The sequence below is a fragment of the Plecotus auritus genome (assembly GCF_963455305.1).
Source record: "Plecotus auritus genome assembly, chromosome: 2".
In the NCBI taxonomy this organism is placed as follows: domain Eukaryota; kingdom Metazoa; phylum Chordata; class Mammalia; order Chiroptera; family Vespertilionidae; genus Plecotus; species Plecotus auritus.
The window spans coordinates 30587212-30594277 of NC_137771.1; the positions used below are offsets into that span (position 1 = coordinate 30587212).

Consider the following 7066-nt stretch of genomic DNA (forward strand, 5'->3'; position numbering starts at 1 on the left):
GCTTTTATATTTGCAATAATTTCCTCATTGCTTGATGAAGCCTCCCCTGGAAACTTCAACCAACATTGATGTGCCCCCTCCTCCTTGTTCATTTATAGCAATCACCACTTGGAAAATGCACACATTTTCTTTTTCTTTCTTTCTTCCTTTTTTTTTTGACTGTCCTAAACTGTTTATTAGGTAAGAAGGTAAGAATTTTACAAACATTACTTATATTAGCAGTAACGGTGGAGCTGGAGAGTATTGCGCCTTCTCCAAGCGGCAGGGCGAGGACCATCAATAGTGTGGTGGAACTTGTGGCCTTTCCCAGGCCTCAGCTCTTGCGGCCTGCAAATGACAGCCCTCGCATCTCCCTGTGCTTGTGGACTGGTTTGGTGATCCACTGGGTGTCAGGATTTCTTCTGAGAGCCTTATGGAATGGATCAATGAGGATAACCTCAAAGAATTTGTACGTGGAATCTTCACCAACCCAGTAAGAATTCAGAACTCTCAGAGCCCCACAGTGGCGTCCAGCTCATTCCTCAGCAACAGACTGAAGACTTGCAGCAAATTTTAGCTGGTTAACACTGTGATGGACAGGTTTGCCATAGGTCGCACCCTGAGGAACAGAGTGTTTGGGCCACCACAGCGCATACGAATCCGATATATGACATAACCTTGCTTGGCCTTGCAGCCCAGCCTGCACGCTTTGTCGGGCCAGGTGGGGCAGGGGGACCCTGTGGAGCGCAGAGAGCTGGCTGTACTGCCAGCAGTACACTCTGAGAAGGAAGCGCATCACATCGGACTGCTTCTTCCTCCATATCTCCTGGATGTATTTGTAAGCGCCCATCTTGGTTTACCTGATGGCTGTGGCCAGATGGAAAGCTGCACACATTTTCATTGTTCATGTTCTATATAGGGATTTTATTTGATAGTCTTTAATTCTTTTAGTAATTTATCTCTTTTTTCCTACACAGATGTAATCCTATTGAAGGCAGGGATAATTCCTACAATTCAGTTGTGTTTTCAAAAGACTTGGGGTTAGTGAAAAAAAAACTAAACATCTTTATTTTAAAAACACACACACATATTTTATTGATTTTTTACAGAGAGGAAGGGAGAGGGATAGTCAGAAACATCGATGAGAGAGAAACATCGATCAGCTGCCTCCTGCACACTCCCCACTGGGGACATGCCTGCAACCAAAGTACATGCCCTTGACTGGAATCGAACCTGGGACCCTTCAGTCCTCTGGCCGATGCTCTATCCACCGAGCCAAACCAGTTAGGGCTAGGTCTTTCTTTATATACCACCTCTGCTTCTGGCATTTGCCAGTGGTTTGGCCTTAGAAAAGTCATTTTATCTCCTTGATTTCTTTTTCTTCTATAAAATGGTAGGATAAAACTTGCACTGTGGAGTTGCTTATGATGATTACATATAAGCTAAATAAAGTAGGTGGCCTAGAGTATGGACTCAATCAATGATCCTGATTTTTACAAGATGGTGCCCAGACCAGTCCCAGATGCCATGGTTAGCACTTAGGAATACTTGATGAATAATAAGTTAATGATGACAGATTATAGGATAACAGTTGGACTCAATTTAATCTTCAGGGTCCTTATAGATTAGTTGCCCAACCATATATCAGCTGCAATTATTTTTTCTCCTCTTTTTTATTTTATTGGGGTGACATTGGTTAATAAAATTATATAGGTTTCAGGTGTACAATTCTATAATACATAATCTGTATATTGCATTGTGTGTCCACCACCCCAAGTCAAGTCTCCTTTGCAAATCTTAACTTGCAATCTACGTTATGCTAATTAAGAGACTAGATAACCAGATATATTTTTTAAAATTTCTTTATTGATTAAGGTATTACATATGTTTCCTTATCCCCTCATTGCCCCGTACCCCCCCCCACTCATGCCCTCACCCCCCTGTTGTCTGTGTCCATTGGTTAGGCTTATATGCATGCATACAAGTCCTTTGGTTGATCTCTCCCCCTTCCCCCCACCCTCTCCTACCTTCCCTCTGAGGTTTGATGGTTTGATCAATGCTTCTCTGTCTCTGGATCTGTTTTTGTTCATCAATTTATGTTGTTCATTATATTCCATACGTGAGTGAGATCATGTGGTATTTATTGTTCTCTGACTGGCTTATTTCAGTTAGCATAATGGTCTCCAGTTCCATCCTTGCTGTTGCAAATGGTAAGAATTCCTTCTTTTTTACCGCAGCATAGTATTCCATTGTGCAGATGTACCACAGTTTTCTAATCCACTCATCTGCTGATGGGCACTTAGGCTGTTTCCAAATCTTAGCTATGGTGAATTGTGCCGCTATGAACATAGGATAACCAGATATTTTGTGCTTCCTTTATGGAAGAACATACTACCAATAAAGTAGTTGTGCCCCCAAAAAACTCACACATGAATCTGATTCAGCCTCCAGGCCCAACTTCTGATTTATAGGAAACATAGAGGGCAGAACACGTTAAAAATCATCACAGAGAAGCATTTAGCAAGATCAGTTTTGTGGGAAATACTTTAGGAAAAATATGTAGCTTCTTCAGCAAACACATTGCAAGAAAAAAAGAGTGGAGCAGAAATTTAGAAATTAAAAAATTCAAGGGACATATCATTCAATTTCTGCATGTGAACGAACGTTATTGGAGCCTTAGCTAGTACTTGAAGCTGGATGGTGGATATATGTGAGTTCATTGCATCATTTGTCTATTTGCATATCTGTTTGAAGTTTTTCATAGAAAAAAAAAGTTTGAAAAAGATTAAGAAATCATATTTAAAACTTTAAGTGCATTTAACCAAGACTGCTCACACAGTAAAGATGTTTAGATGTAAGGAAAAACAGCACACCCCTTAGTACAGGTTGGACAAATGCATTGTGATGGTTTAATGAATAAATTAATGCATATTTCCCCTAACTAGTCCTCCATACTGAGGTTTCTATATTGTACACATAAATATATTTTTCTATTTCAAATTACAAGTAGTATTATTCGTAATGTCATGGGTTAGACTCCTTGAAAAAACAGGTTCCAAGATGGAGTTTATGTGCAAGAAGTTTTCTGGGGAGTTGGAGAGGTGTGCTTTTGTGATTAGTCCTAAAGGGGGAGTGAAGTGAAGAGGAATGGGCAGAGAGAGGAGTTGAGGTGTGATAGTTGCCAAACAGATCTCATCTGATTCAGCGTACCCCACCCCCACCATCTAGGGAGGGAGCTCCGGAGATGGAAGAGCTCTCCAAATATGTCCCACCTTGAACAACGGGGCCAGGTCTTTACACTTTGATTTACCCTCCTGCCTACCTTGCCCCAATAAATCTGAACTCCTCCATTGAGGCTGAGCTCAAAGGTTTCTGTTTTTGCACACTCTTCCTTGAAACCTCCCTCCCCAGTCGGATCCTCCATTCTCCTTTCTCTATGAACCATACAGGAGAATAGGAAGTGCTCACATTTATAACACTTCTTATGTGCTAAGCCTGTGTTAAGCATTCTACATGTGCCTTGTTTCAGTGAACGTTCAACATACTTACGGAGTAAGTACTGTTATTATCCCCATTTACAGATGAGAAAATTGAGGCTCAGAGAGATTAAGCAACTTGCCCAACTAAAGTCATTGAGTTAGTGAGTGGAAGAGCTGGAATTTAACCCCAGGCAAGGGAGCCCACACTCTAACCATTTATCACTATCCTTCACTTGTTATCACTAGCACCTACTCTCTTAATCACTTTCACGCTGTGCTGCCCTCTAGCTACTATTTTTATCTTTGTATTACAAGCCCTGAGCACAGTACCCAGCCTAGAGTTAGCATTTGACAAATGTTTACTGAATGAATGGGTAGCCATCTCATCAGCATTTCTAGCAAATTTCATTTCAAAAACAATTTATAAGCACAAGGATGACATGGTTCATGGTAGCAAAGAACAAGAAACCCCACTTTGAGAGTTAAACTTAGATATACTTAACAGGGCAGAAAAATAGATTAGATAAGGAAAGAGTGCATTAACAGCTAAAAGGTTAAAAAGGCCCAGCCGGCGTGGCTCAGTGGTTGAACGTCGACCTAAGAACCTATGAACCAGGAGTTCACAGTTCGATTCCTAGTCAGGGCACATGCCTGGGTTGTGTGCTTGATCCCCAGTGTGAGGCGTGTAGGAAGCAGCCAATCAATGACACTCTATCTCTGTCCCTCTCCCTTCCTCTCTGAAATCAATAAAAATATATTAAAAAAATAAAAGGTTAAAAAGGAAAAACTGTACTTCGGTACTTAAACATAAGCTCTGTGTTTATATGTGCGTGCACACATGCCCACAGGCCTCTTGCTTTCAGAATCATTGTAAAATGAAACATTCCACATTCATTCTACTAAGCTGAATAGTGGGAGCAAGCCGTAGGTGGATAATGAATTCAGAGTAAATGAAATTATAACAACTTCCTGCATCAGGAAGTATTCAAAATAGTTGCTCAAAAGTGGAAAGGTAGAAGATATATAGGGATTGCAAATAAGTTTCCATTAAATAGAAAAATAACTCTTCTGATTAAAGTATCAGAATCTGAGAAAACATATTTAGACAATCAGTGTGGGGTATTAGCAAAAGAAAGGATTTTGAAGTCATATGATTGAGGCTTAAATCTTTACTAGCAACGTGACCTCAGTTTACTTGTAAAATGGGGACAACGATCTCCCACTTTTAGGCTGTTTTTCATTCCTTGCTCCTGAGAGAAGTCATTGTTCCCTCCTCTGAACTTCTATGGACACCAACATTTTCCAGGATAGTTTCATAGCTCTCCCACACATTATCTTTCCTGGAATATTGTAAAGCAAATCCTATATATCATGTCAGTTCATCTTCAATATTTCAGTTGCCAGGATTTCTGTTATTCTTTACATTTAAAAAAACATTAAAAATTCTTGACTGATTGGTTTTAGAGAGAGAGGAAGGGAGAGAGAAACATTGATTTGTTGTTCCACTTATTTATGTATTCATTGATTCTTGTGTGTGCCCTGACCAGGGATTAAAACTAGCAACTGTGGTGTATCAGAACGATGCTCTAACCAAAGTAGCTACTCTGGCAGGGTGGATTTCTGGTATTATTATTATTTTTTAAAAAAGAAACTCCAGCCGAATCCGGTTTGGCTCAGTGGATAGAGCGTCGGCCTGCGGACTGAAGGGTCCTACGTTCGATTCCGGTCGGGGGCATGTACCTTGGTTGCGGGCACATCCCCGGTGGGAGGTGTGCGGGAGGCAGCTGATGGGTGTTTCTCTCTCATCGATGTTTCTGGCTTTCTATCCCTCTCCTTTCCTCACTGTGAAATATCAATAAAATATATTTAAAAAAAAAAAAAGAAAGAAACTCCAATGCATCTCCTGGGGGGAAGGGGGAGGAATCTTTTTGTACATGTATTCAGTTTGGTTATGTTAACCTATTAAGGTTAACCCTAGTAGGTTTACTAAATAACTCTTCATTTCTCTGCTTTGTGTTAGCCTTTAGGGTATTCTAATAATGCCCAACACCTCAGAATTAGATGCATGTTGCCTTTGCAATATTTTAACTTTTTAAGTGAATAGTAGTAATAACAGGTTGAATGTCTTTCTGATTTTGAAGGACTGATCCACAGATTTGTAGTCTAACTTCATGTTCAGGACTGTCTTCAATGTTTTCTTCAAGGATGTTCCATGGAAAGTTTTCAAATTACTGCCCTGTATTCTTTGGCGATGTCTAGCAAGTGCTCAGCCTTAGACTCCTGCAACTTTGTCTGAGTTTAACCTTCACTTGCATCTTCTCTTAATTGGGTCCCATTAAAAAAACGTGATCCACAGTGCACTTGGGCTAGATTTCTCATTGCCAAGTCCCCTGGCTTTCAAGGTTTTCTATCCCTTGTAGTTTCCTCAGAGAAGTTTCATGGGCTTTTATTGAATGCTTACTATGCTCCAGCCTGTGATCCTGATGTTACAGATATTTTTCACTGGTGTGGCATTTCAAATAAATGAGGTACATATAAATTGTAAAGTATTATGTAAAAATGAACTAATATTACTATAATCTTTCCCTCCAAGAACCCTTAACCCATAAAACAGGAAAAGCTTTTGTGGGGTGTTAGGAAACCTGAGTTATGGTTCTAGATCATTTCGTAGCATTAGTTTAACAAAATTTTTATAAAAATGTATTAAGTGCCTAGTGGGTGCCAGCCATCCGGTACAGTAGGGCTCTGGGTTTAAAAATGAATGAGGACGCAGACCCGTGAAGGTCTCTGAGTTGGAGCATGTCTTGGCACCTGTGGTTGCGCTGAGACGGATTCCTCCTCCGCTTCCTCCGCTGTGGGTTTGGGCTCCGGTAGACCGGCAGCTGCAGCATTTCATCGAGGTGGAGACTCAGAAGTAGCGCTCCCAGCAGCTGGTGCAACAGATGACAGAACTTTGCTGGGAGAAGCGCATGGACAAGCCTGGGCCAAAGTTGGACAGTCGGGTCAGGCCTGTTTTATAAACTGCGCTGAGTGTATTATTGAGAAGAGCCAATTCATCTTGAATCGACTGGAACAGACCAGAAATCCAAGTCAGTCTTCTCAGAAAGCCTTTCTGACTGATTGCAGCATTACCTTTTTGGAAAAGGAAAGTAGTTCAAGAAATGAAGAGTGGTAGGTGGAATGGTAAGGAGAAAAGGCTATTGGGGGGTTGGCTCCCACATTTGTCACTCTTGGGACATCCTGTCACCTGAGAAGGACCTTTTTTTTTGAGTGTTTGGGGTCTGAGGGTCATATGTATTAGGTTGTGTGGTTTTTTTTTTTTTTTTTTTTTTTTTTTTTTTTTTTATTGTGTGGTTTTTTTTGTTGTTGTGGTTGTTAATCCTCACCTGAGGATATTTTCCCCTTAGTTTTTAGGGAGAGTGGAATAGAGAGGGAAAGACAGAGAAATATCGATGTGAGAGAAACACTTCGATTGTTTGCCCCTGACCAGGGTCCCAGCTGGGGAGGAGCCTGCAACCATGGTACATGCCCTTGACTGGAATCGAACCCGGGACCCTTTGGTTCGCAGGCCTACGCTCTATCCATTGACCCAAACCACCTAGGGCAGT

General features: G+C 41.1%; 2 pseudogenes across 2 annotated transcripts; one reads left to right on the forward strand and one right to left on the reverse strand.

Moving 5' to 3' along the window:
* Nucleotides 1–215: 215 nt before the first annotated feature.
* On the reverse strand, nt 216–829 carry LOC308242712 (large ribosomal subunit protein eL15-like; annotated as a pseudogene). The gene has a single exon. The product of its transcript is annotated as a large ribosomal subunit protein eL15-like (transcript).
* A 5091-nt stretch (nt 830–5920) lies between these two features.
* On the forward strand, nt 5921–6578 carry LOC308242713 (mitochondrial import inner membrane translocase subunit Tim8 A-like; annotated as a pseudogene). Its single transcript has 2 exons — nt 5921–5986; nt 6286–6578. The product of its transcript is annotated as a mitochondrial import inner membrane translocase subunit Tim8 A-like (transcript).
* Nucleotides 6579–7066: the final 488 nt, after the last annotated feature.